Below are 12,496 nucleotides of genomic sequence, written 5' to 3'. Positions count from 1 at the left end.
TGAGAATAAACCAGCCGCTGCAGAGAGAGATGCTTTGCTCCCCTTCGCCACCCTCCCCGGGCGGACGCAGCCTCCCACGCGGTGCGCCCTGAGCCCATCCTTCAGGACAGCTCACATGCAGGGAAGGGGCGATTCAGGGTGAGTGGCACAGGGGTGTCCCTGCCCTGGGGCTTAGTGCAGGTCCTTGGGCTGAGCAAGAGACCCCTGGAGAGACAGGCTCTGGCTCCTACCGTGCTTTTCAACTGCGTTATGAAATAGGATGGAGGCACACATGCTGCTGCATTCCCCAGGGTGGGTTTCACCCCCCAGAGTTGCCCCCAACTTTTGTGTCTGCTCTCCTGTGCCAGCAGCCCCTAGAACTTCTGGGAAACCACAGCAAAGAGGGACCCCACACCTCAAAGCACACAGCCTCCCTGCTGAGCCCCCCCCCAGAAGGGGCAGCTGGGCACCTGTAGCCTGTGATAGTAGCCCACAGCAGCATATATATCAGGGAACCCTTTCAACAAACACACAGCAGCAGAGCAACCTAGAAACCAGAGCAATTTCTGGATTCCTGCATCATTAATTCCTGAGAATAAACTAGAAAAGGAGGAGGAAAAAACATAGCACCTACCAGAAGTTTGGTGTCTGCAGGAGCTGTGGGAGGGCCAGAGCAACAGCACCTGATAGCAGCAAATGGATCAATTAAGGCCAAATGATTTTTCTCTCTGCCAAATTTAAAGGCATCAGCCTCCAATCCATGGGGTGGGGGAAAAATGGGGAGGGCCATTGGGCCAGAAAGGCAGTCAGCTGTCCATGTCCTGCCGTCTTCCTCCTCAGTTCTGAGGGCTTGAGGGGATCTGACTTAAAAATCTCTCTCTTGTGGCTGGGTATGACAAACTGTAAATGCATCCAAGGAGGTTTCAAAATGTTCTCCCTGCTCAGACCCCAGTGACAAGCAGAGAAGCAGCCCCTTGCCAGATGTGTCTCCCAAGGTGCCCATTGAGGACTAATTTGCTAGGAAGGAGCTACCGCGGACAGCCCAAAAAAGCTCCCACCAGCAGATCCATCAGGGAGCTCAGTCTCTCCTCCACGTGGTTCAGGCTGTGCTTGCTTTGCTCCTGCAGCTGCTGCATCCTCCAGCCAGCATCACCATGCTGGCCTCTGCCACCAGGGCCAGTCCAGGAGGTCCTTGGCCAGGGCTGGCCTTGTTGGCACCATTTTTAGTTGGCTTTGGAATCACCCTCCAGCTGCTCCAAAGCTCCAGCTGCTGCTTTCCAAGGATATCCCTTATTTCTTCCAGGCTTGGCAGCTCATCAAGTGTGAGGAACTGGAGCCAGCGGGTTCCCAAAGCACCACAGCCAACATTGGGGATGTAGGCACTGCCACCAGGGAATCCAGGCACGAGGGCTCCTCTTCCCTTCAGCTACGCTTGTGGCCATCTAACCTGAGACCTGTGGTCAGGGGGAATCCCAGGCTGATGGAGAAGACAACCCCATCCTTGCGCTGCATCCAAAACCAGCTGGGCCTTCAAGAGAGAGCTGAGAACTGCAAGAAGACTGGGCTTTGTCTCTGCTGCTCTGCACAGAAACTTTTCTGGGCTAGGAATATCGCTTGTGATCTTGTTCAGACAAAATCCTGGAGAGCCTGTGAGGAGTTGGGAGGCGTTTGCCAGGGGAATTGTGGAGCAGCAGAAGGAATAGGAAGGCTTGGATAAAGGAGCGCTTGAGACCCTCTAGCAGATTAACATCTCATGGGTAATTAAAGCTGAGCCCTGCTGGGACTCTGTAATTAGTTTTCCTCCTGTGCCGAGTTTGGAACCAAAAGGTTGAAAGGGCTGAAATTTGCCTCTACAGCAAAGGGAACAAAATGAAGAGAAAAGGGGAAAAAAAAAGTATATGTAGAAGAAGGAAAAGGAAACCACACAAATGCAAGATTTGCTGGCGAAAGCGAGCAGCCATGATTTCAGGTCCCCAGCTCAGCACAGCCACCTGCCTTGCATGCAGCTTGATTGCAGCTCCCCTCTACCTCCCTGCTGCTCCCCCCTGCCTCCCTGCACCCCACGGCTCCCCTTCTCACCAGCATGCCACCCGCACCCAAAGCTTCTCCTGGGGGTCCTGAGGAGCCAGAGAACAACTTCTCCCTCTTTGACTTCTCACTTACAATCCTCCAAGGGAAATTACAGACCTGAAGACCTGTTCTGGAGGTCCAACCCATCCTCCAGTGGATGCTCGAACTTAGGGGCTGGAGGCAAAAGTTGGGTTTTATAGTCAGTTGCATTGTGACTCACACCCACACCCCCAGCCGTAGCCAGCCCTCCCTCCATCCTCTATGGGTGGGGATAGCCCAGTAATATTTCTGCGCCATTGACCCTGTCTCCCCTCCCCGTGCTGACACCTCCCCTCTATTCCACAGGGACCAACCACCTTTTTTTTTTAATTATTTTTTTTCTTCTAACCAAATAAAACCACCAGGCTTAACCCGGAGCAAATCTTTCAGGTCTGCAGTCAGCTCTGGGGGGTGCCACGTCTCCGTACGCCCTGAGGAAGCACATCCAAAAGCGCGGTGGGTTTAGCAATGCCTGACCTGACCCTGGATCTTCAAAGGGAGGCAGGGATGGAGCACACGCTAGGCGCCGTGCAAGCAGCTGTGCTGTAACGCTGCCTGCTGAGTTACAGCTGTGGGGAGCGCACACCCGCGTGCACACCCTGCGCCAGCGCAGAGGGGTTTAGTGAGCTCCCAGGTTAAACAGCATCCATGGTCTGTCCCCTTCATCTGTCTGCAGACCATCCCTGGCAGCAGGGCACAGCGCCTTGGTACCTCAGCCCCACGGCAGACCTGGCAGCCCCCCCAGACGGACAGACAGACTTCCCCAAATGTTCTTTCACCATTTCCCTCCCTCCATGCCCAGTAGCACTGCCCGGTTCCCAGTCTACCCAGTCTGGCAGCTGCTCAGAACCATCTGGTGGCTATGGACCGGTGGCCTGGGGGGCACCTGCCCGGTCTGGGGTCACCCTGGGCTGTTGCTGGCTGAGGGGTCTGTGGTACCTCACACCCCTGCTCGTGGCACCCGCTCCCTCACCAGCACAGGGTGGGCCACGGCCTGGCAGAGGACCACGTCCCACCAGACAACAGCACTGGGACAAGGACCACGTCCCAGCGGGTGGCAGGGCCAGGAGGGGCGAGAGAAGGTCCCTGTGGCACTGGTGGGGCCCATGGGGCCATCATGGCACCTCGCCGCCTCCACCGCCGCTAGAGGCCGACACCAGCGGGGAGGCCGCACCGCCCTGTCGCCACCCCAGCGTGCCCAGCCCGCTGGTGGCCCCGCTGCTTGGGGGGCCCATTGCCCCGCTGGTGCACGGGCCAGCCCTGGCTGAGGATGGAGGCAAGCATCTTTATTTTTTTGGGTTTTGGTGGGGGGTTTTTTGTTTAAATTTGTTATTTTTTTCTTTCCCCCCCTCTCGCTCCTCCTCATCCAATTTGTCTTCGAGGCTGACATGAGAGAAAACCCCAAATGACAGCGCCTGCCCGGCACAGTTTTACCACAGTATCCTGAAAAAGGCATCTGGTGAGCTGATAGTGCAGGGGGGCTCCGGGCGGGAGCCCCTGCCGGAAGCGGAGGACTGGCGGCGGTTGAAGGGCCGATGCTTCAGCGCGGGCAGCAAACAGGAAACGTCCCCTGGGCCCAGGGAGCTCCTCCGGGGCCACCCCAGGGTCTCGAGGCACAGCCAAGGGAGCCCACCCCACTGGGGCCATGGTGGGCCCGCCGGGACCCCCGTCCTCCTCACCCAGCCCTGCCGCCATCTTGTGCCGAGCCCCATGTTGCACCTTGGAGCTGCCTCTTCCTCCCAAGGGCAGCAGCCATGCACACCACGGCTGGAGAGATACCACAGGGCTGGCGTGGGCCTCCCTGCCATGGTGGACGAGACCCCGGGCTTTGATGACTCTGGCTTCAGGGGACATTCCCTGTAGGTGCCACCTGCGTGGCTCTGCGTGGTGCCTAGCTTGAAGCCACTGCTGTGCCAGGGGCTCCAGGGGTGGTGGGGAGCATCGTCCTCCCATGGGGACACGAGGGCTGCGCGTGGCAGTGGCCCACGTGGCACAGCTGCAAGATGCAGAGCATCCCTTGGCCAGCAGGGATACAGCTGTGTCAACCCTACAGCCGCAGGCTGGAGAAAGCCAAACTGAGTGAAGAGCGGCCCGAGAGTGTTCCACGCCTCTGATTTTGGTATGGCATGGGACACTCAAAAGAGAGGAACCCACCTCCTAACATTTCCAAGAGCACAGGGGTAGGCAGCAGAGAAGCAGCAAGCACATGGCTAAAGCAGGAGCCACACCACATGTCACGTTAGGTCCCTCCTCACTGAGAGATGTTGGCCCAGGCACATGGGCTCTGCTGGCTGCATCTATGTCACCATGCCTCTGATCACCTGGCCCCGCCACATCCGTCTGCTGGGGGACACAACTTGTCCTCTCTCCCCATCCTTCCCAGTTCCTGGGCTGTACAAAGCTACTGGGTGGCTGTGCAAGTCTCCGCCCTGAAGCTCGTCATTAGGACAAGTCTTTGCTCTCAGCCAGGTACACAAGCAAGAAAGCCCCGGGCACTTCTCACCCTCTGACTCAAACTGGTCCAGACTGGAGTGGTCCAGGGCTTGCTGGGCTTGGACCGAAGACCAGAGATGCTGGCTTACCAAATACCGCCCAGGGTGAAATTTCCGTGCTCACTGTCCACAGACCAGCATCATGGCAGCAACGGTCAGAAGCTGGGATGGAGAAGATGATGCTCAGCACCTCTTCGGTAAACCTGCCATGCAAAGAGGAAAAGGGGCTGGTGGAGGAAATGGCAGTGAGGAGCTCAGGGCCAGCCCCCAGGGGATGCTGCTCCACAGAGGCAGGCTGGTGTTCTCAGCCAGAGCCAACTGCTCGGGGTGAGGGTGGCAACTTGCCACCAAAATCCCTGGGTAGATTTTCCTCCAAGGGTCATTTTCCAGCAGGTAGCTGGTTCATCTGGCTGGCCCCGGGACAAATCTGCTTCTGTTGCACAGCCCTTCTCACCCCACTGTGTAAGGGTAACTCAGCCCTGCCCCCTCTGCCTCTGTTCTCTGCACGGAGAGACTAAGGAGTAGGACAAACCTGTGGCCAGCCCTCGGGAACACACCGCTGCTCCCTACTCCATGCTGCTGCCACTGTGGATTCCCAGGCAGCCAAGACCACACTTCCCTGCTGCTCAGGAGACCAATGCTTATGCCAACACAATTCTACTGTAACCTTTGGTACCAGGGGAGCTCATAGAAGCTGGAGGCATTCAGAGAGGGTTGAGGAGGAGGATTTAGAGAAGGTGTGCTGAAGAAGCAAATCCATGTGGCAGGGGTTAGCAGCGGTTAGCAGCAGTTAGCAGGAACGAGGTGTGAGCTCAGGTATGAAAGATCAAGTGAGTACCAGCACTGGGGAGGTGAATGACTTAGGTGCTAAATCTAAAAAGGGCATAATAGAACCAGAGCATCAGAGTGAGCATCCTAACAGCTCACTGTCCTGGAGAAATTGGTCCCTGATAGCAGGGGCTGCTGTTCAGGATATATAAAACCTGGGTTGTTTGAAAGGGGACTGGCAGGACAGAGCTGCGGGACTCAACGTTGTCCAGATAAATGCATTAGTGAGCCTCACCTCTGAGTGAGGCAACACGGGAGGAGAATGTATGTCCCATGGGTGCAAGTCCAGCTGCCCTCCCTCCTCAGCCCATCTCCTCTGGTTCCTGCGCCGGCAGTGCCCCCTGCCTTTGCTGGCACAGGCCACGCCATGTCTCAGGCGTGCTCTGCCCACAAAATTTGTTGTAGCCTCGGCCTTGGGACATCCCTGTGCCAGAACAGTAGAGCAGGCGGGAGCTTTTGCTACCTTTGGGACACCGAGCACCTGCGTCACAGCGTGCCTCTGCGTGCCAGCTTTATAAACAGGCAACAAATGTGCTGGAGAGCAGTGCTGAAATCTGTTGTCCTTACTCTTTGCTAATGACTTGCAAGCAGATTTTGATTTTCATCGCCTGCATTCAGCATCCCTGGCTGTCCAACAAATACGGTGGGGGAACAAGTACAGCTGAGACAGACGGGCACTGCCCACACTCACCTCTCAGCTCCCAGCTCCTGTAAGATTTACTCTTCACTGCTCACAGAAGGTGATTTTGTCACCCATCACTGCCATTTGTGCCTAGGACTGTTTGGTCCCACACCTGCACCAGCTACCTCCAACTTCACAAGCAGGAGCCAGCATCACCTCTGCAACAGCTCAGCTGGTGCATGAACAGGCGCCTGCAGCCCAGCCGTCCATCCGCCCCCCTGCAGACCTGCAAGGAGGGGAGAAGGAAACCAGACAAAAAGGGGTTGAGATGGAAAACGCCTCTCGCTGACTGCAGCCAGCCCAGGCGAGGGAAAAGTCTCCGGTTCCCCCTTCTGCTTACGGCAGAAAAGACGGAGCTGCAGCTGCTCGGGGGATGCCGTGGCTAAAAAGAGCCTCCGTACCCCCGGCAGCCGTGCCCCGGGGTTTCAGGGCTCCCCGGAGGCAGCACCCCCCGCGGGGCCCGGCGCGGCCGGCAGCCGCCAGGTGTCCCTGCAGGCTCGCGCGTCGCCGCCGCGGCGCCGGGGCCGGGGAAAGCGGCGGCACCTCCTGGAGCTGGAACCCTGGTCCTCCGGCCCTCCGGCCCTCCGCCTCTGCCCACCCTGGCTGGGGGTTTTGAGGTGTTTCGCTGGCTCGGGCGGGTCAGCACGGAGCCAGGCCCCGCGCCCTGCCGGCAGGGAGGGATGCGGGGGGATGCGGGAGGGACGTGGGGCAAAGGTGCGAACAGGGCAGACACGGCCCCACTGGAGCCCAGCTCCTGCGGCTACTTAGCTACGCCCTGGTTTGGGGCTGCCTTTTCTCTGACCTAACCTGGTGAGACTTTTGTTTTGGATGATGCCACGAGCAGGTTTTGCGGGGCTGGATACTCCCTTGGAAGAGAGCTACAAAGAGCCCAGGGCGCAGCAGAGGACAGGGATGGAAGGTGATGCGCTGGGGGCTGGCTACGGACACGGATTGCTTCATTCAGGTGGGGAAGAGGGTGTGACCAGTCAGACATGAACATCGACCAACAGAACAGCCTGAGAAAGTTGGGGCTGGAGAGAAAACAGTCACTGGGGTCACCAAAAGTGATGGATGGAAGAAAGAAGGAGCTGTGGTGAAACCAGGGGACCAGGTAGTGTGAGAGATACTGAGCGACCAGACTTCTCTGGTGATGCAGGCAAGGCCAGAGCAGCTGATAGCAATGAGAAGAGCTTTGTACCTGTGAGCAGCCATGGCGAAGCACCTTCTTGCAGCCAAGAGCTCTCCAGTTATAGCCAAAGTTTTGCTGGTGGGAAACACCAGCAAACCTGGCCTGGGCAGGGACCCACAAGAGACATGCAGCAATGTGTCAGGCAGCAGGTGCTGCTAATGTTGGTGTTCAGGCCAGTACAGAGGGGCAGGTCCCCACCTGCAGAGGTGGGAAGATGGCAGGACAGGGATCGGCAAGGGTGATGCATGCATTTCAGGCAAACTCTTCGTCCCTTCTTCTCTCTTGAAAGGCTGTAGGGGGGGATGCAGATCTGCAGATGCATCAATGTCGGGAAAAGTGGCATCTACCCGCTTTGCCCCCCCAACACACTCCAGTATCTGTTTGAGTGCTGTCTGCCTTAGTTTCCTCCCCTCTGACAATCTGACATTAATCTCCCTCATGCTGCTGTCCTGGTCACATTCATTTTTATCACAGTTCCGTTAGTGCCAGGCTGAGCTTTCCGGGCACCGGCGGGGCCCTGCATGCGGCCCTCGTGCTGGTGCTGCCAGGTCCCCGCAGTCCTGCTGCCACTAGTCTCCCCAGTGGGGCTGCCCCCACCCTTGCTGGTCGGAGCTGCTCACCACATCAGGATACAGAGCAGTGCACCAATTCCGGCCGGGCTTATTTCAGCGTTCTGGTCAACCGCAAGCACGGCAGGTTTCACAAACATGGCACGCCAGCCCCATTCAGCCTAACGGATGCTCCGGCTGCTCTGTGAGACCACACCGACAGTGAGATCCCCTGCATCCTCCCCAAAGAGAGTCCAGCCCAGGTCTGGTGTCTCTGCTCCGGGCCAGTCATCCTGGGGCCAGGTGGGTAAGAAACCTGAGGTGTGTTGAGCCTCTTCAGTTCTCAGCCTGGTTTGCAGCACTTCAGATAGCACGTGGCAAGCTGTGAGCAAGGCAGAGGCTCTGCAGTGGCTGTCTGCCTTCTCCTGGGAGCTTAGGTGCATCCACAGCACAGCTGTGTGAGCCAGGCTGTTGCAGAGCAGGATGGTGCCAGGCTATAACCCATGCTGGAGGAGGTGGGCCAGACAGGTGATGGCACACAAATTCCCCGCCACTTATCAAGTTATCAGAGCTAACAAGTTATCACAGATGTACAAAAGCTGGTGCTGTGTGCTGCTGAACAAAGCTGTGGTTTCCACAAGGAGCCTGAGCAATCACTGCAGCTCACTGATGGAGCAGCTCCTTACACTGGAGTAAATGCCCCTGGCACTTGTTTGCCAAACTCCACAGCTCTGCTGGGGTACATGTTTCTACTCAGTTAAATTTGGCTCCTGGTGACTGAAGCTTCAGCAAAAGTCTGGTAAAAGAAGGAATGTGACTGAGCAGGCACGAAAGGGCCTGCACAGAGCAGGAGAGCAGTTCTGGGAAATCCCGTGTATGGACACAGGCTCCCCCCTGCACAGGGGGCATCGCCTCGCACCAGGGAAAGTAGCACCTGCAGGTGATACCCTCCCTGCAGCCAGGGCCACATCCAGCCCACCCATCAGGACCCATTTTCAGGAAGCAGGTGCCACCCAGCGCTGGCTGCTTCTGTGGGTCGCTAGTCCTCTTGCAGCCATGCTTTCTAAAGCTGAGCCAGAGCACAGAGCAGCCCCTGTGGTGCTGGTGCGGGTTTCTGGGCAGGAAAACCTTGGTGAGCAGCAACCCAGCAAGGCATGGGTTTTGTCACTCTCCAGGTTTGAGCTTCTAATTGCTTGTGATTGCAAATAATTAAAAAAAAAACCCAAACAAACAAGAAACTGAACTCCTATGCACGCATTACCTGTTTACCTGCACGTCCACCCTTTTCCCAGGCTCTGCTTGTGCCTGCACACATGTCCCATCCCATCATCCCAGGGGTCTCCAAATGGCAGCAATGGCCTTGGGTGGCATAGGGAGATGCCCTGGGAAAAAGCTGGCTGCCATAGGGGGTCCTCCGCACCATGGTGGGCTCCCCCTGCCCCAAGGTACTGTCAGAGCCTCCCAGACTTAACAGTGCATTTAGTTCCTCGAGACAAATACCATTTGTAAAACCAATAAGTAGAGAAGCAAAATCTGGCCCACAATACAAGCACCTTCATATTCTGTGAACAGACACTGCCTGGGAGGAAGGGCTTGCCCCCTGTCTGCAGATAGGGACAGGCAGTACAGACCCTGAGGGACTCATGGGGGTTACCTGGGCTGTCAGCAGCAAAGAGGCACCAAAATCACCCCCATCACCTCTCCTCCCCCTCCCTGCTGCAGAGCACCCTGCGCCCCATTTGCCTGCCTGCAGGACCAGTGGTGCTGAGGGGGACCCAGGGCACATGGGAAGGGAGTCCTGGCAGAGATGGGTCTGCAAAGCAGCAGCACCTGCTCTGAGCGCATCCCGTCTGCGTCAGGAGGCAGAGGCTGCTGAGAGACACTCCTCTTACCTGTCATCAGTGCATCTTCTTCTCTTCAAGGCCCTTTGTGCCCCTTTGAGCACACTGAGAAGCTTTGCCAGACTAATCCTGCCTGGTATCCACCCCCCCTCTGGACCTGGGAAAACAATGCCAGCCCTTAACTTTCTTATCCCAGCAGGCCTGGGAGCACCCACGCTTTGCTTTGAAGGCAGCCCTGCCTCAGCCCATCTGCAGGGTAGGGCTGGGAGCTTCTGTCCTCAGTTGTTGTCCCCTGACAGCTCCAGGAGACGTCTCTCACCGCTGGCCTGGTGCGTGGGTGGGACAGCATGGAAGGGGGCTCCGGGAGCCAGCCCATCATCTCCCCCTTCCTCTGCCGCAGCAAAACCCAGATGGAGGGAAAAGGCACCTGCAAGCCACCGCTGGGATCTGCTCATTGCCTCCCCTGGAGTCCCAAGGGCCACTGGCTCAGGGAGGCTCGCAAAGGGCTCCGGGGCTGCTCAGACCTCGGCAGGGCCTAATTTGCCCAGCCCAGATAGTCCTCCATCCCCCTCCTGCAGGATGTCGGGGGGAGGCAGCAGGTCCTGGCAGGAGCAGGGGTCACAAGTGCCCTGCCAGCACCGGGAACCCAGAGGAGTGCTGCTGCCCTGGTCCCCCACCCTGCGGGTGACAGGCTGCTGGGGAGCGGTGGGGTGTAACACAAACAGGAAAGCTCTCCAGGACCCAGCCCTTCCCAGTTGGGACAGGAAAGAGATGCTCTGGGTGTGCTCAGGGCCCCAGCTGGGAACACTGGTGGCTGCAAGAGGGACACCCAAGCACTGAACAGAGCCCACCCCAGGGTGCCCATCCTGCCAGCCTCCTCTCAGGGTCACCCCATCCCTTTAAGCCCCCTTCACCGCCCATCCAGGGCCGGATGGCTCCCAGATCCACTATTGCCACCCATTAAGTGGGATCCTGCCAGGCTCAGGGTCCTGAGTGGGATCCAGGGGATGTGGCTGGGGCTGCAGGGCCCCCAGGCTCCACTCTGGACGGGGCTGGCTGAGGAGCAGCTCGGTGCCTGTGCAGCATCTCAGCTGTCCTCTGGCAGAGGTGGGAGCTCAGCAGATGAGAAGCCAGTGGAAAGCAGAGGCCAGAGGAGGGAAAACATCCTGACAAACAAACCACAAGAAGTGGAGAGCCATCCCGACTCCGCGACGCAGAGCGCGGTTCGACGAGCGCGGGGCGGCCCCAGCGCCAGCCGCTGCGGGCGGGAGGCGAGCGGGGCCGGGGCCGCCGGAGGGCACCATCCGCACGCTTTTCCCGAGGCTGCCGGGAGCACCAGAGGCTTAGCCCCGGCCCGGCCGGCCCTGAAGCGACTGACGAGCCAAGCTGCTTAAATCTACAACCTGCTTTCTAACGCACGGAGCCCCCTCCTCCTCCTCCTCCAGCGTCCCAAACCCCTGTTCATCCCCCGTGAGAAGTGGGCACAGGTGTCCCTCACCGGTGACGACAGGCAGCAGGGAGCAGGACCCAAGGGAGATGTTATCCCAGCGAGGGGAGGAGATCCCGGAACACGGGGCCCTGCCAGCTCCTGAGGGCTCCTCACCCTCCTGGGGAGCAAGAGAAGCCTCACACAGCCCTGGGCTACACCTCTCCCAACAGAGGCAACGTCGGTTTTTTGGGGCCAGAAGTAGTGGGGTTTGGTGCATCCTGTAAGGAAAGCACCATCATCACTACGCCTGGTGATGGGTGCCTGCCACAGCCCCATGCTGCAACCCACCAAAGTGCAGTAGAGGCAAAACATTGCTGAATGCCCACCAGGATTCAACCATGCTGGTTCCCACAGGACCCCAGCCCCACCTAGGGACTGCCCGCACCCAGACAAGACACAGAAAGCCAAGGGAACAGCGTGGCTGTGGGTTCAAACACAGTCACACCTGACTAGTGGGAAAAGTAGCTGGAAACCCACAGTGCTTCCTGATTTTGTACTTTAGCAAACTCTTGGAAAGACCTGATGGATAGGTTGGGGTCTGCTGTGTATTTTCAAGGAGGTAAAGATGGGGGGAGCCTTTTCTGAGAGCTTCTCTGAGCCTTTGCCTAAGCTCTGGCTTCAGCCCCTGCTCACATAGACCATCTATTTCTCTCACAGTGGTAGAAAACAGCCTGGCCAAGACACATTCCAGCAAACACTGGACTACTGCATAGGCTTGTGCATTGCAGAGATAGAGGAGGAGGAGAGGCAACCACCTGATCTCCCCCGTCCCCTCAACAGGGTCCCCAGCACTGTCCCCAGCCCATGCCCACAGCAGCCACCTTTCCCTGTGCAGTCAAGCCCAGGCACATCTCCTGTCACCATGCCGCTTGCCTTTATTTGAAGCGCCTTGCCTCTATCTGCCAGTGACGTGCCTCTGTCAGTGGCATTATCCCCCCTGTCAGCGCCCCAGCCGCCCCGCAGGTGTGAAGACAGGACATCCCTTTGTGTGCGAGCCTCCCGAGCCGCCCTAACCCCCCGCGCTGGGCTCCCTCCAGCCCTGGCACATCTTCCCCTGGCTTTTCATCACCTCTCCTCTCACCCATCACAAAGGGCAACCCTGTCCTGCATGGGAATGGGAGCCACAGAGGGATAAGTGCTGCGCATCGCCTGGAGGCTGGGCTCCCTGGGGCTGGGCTCCCCCTGGAATGAGGGAAGCAGGGAGCCAGATGCATCTCCTGGGCAAGGCAGAATGGAGGAAAGGACACAATCCTGGAGAGTAGGCTCACAGGGAGTCTTGCATGCTTTCTGGTGAGGGGACAGGTCCACGCCTCCTGCCTGTGGCCCCACAGCTAGGAGA

This window comes from Falco biarmicus, chromosome 4 (assembly GCF_023638135.1).
Source record: "Falco biarmicus isolate bFalBia1 chromosome 4, bFalBia1.pri, whole genome shotgun sequence".
Lineage (NCBI taxonomy): Eukaryota > Metazoa > Chordata > Aves > Falconiformes > Falconidae > Falco > Falco biarmicus.
This window is presented reverse-complemented; position numbering follows the sequence as displayed.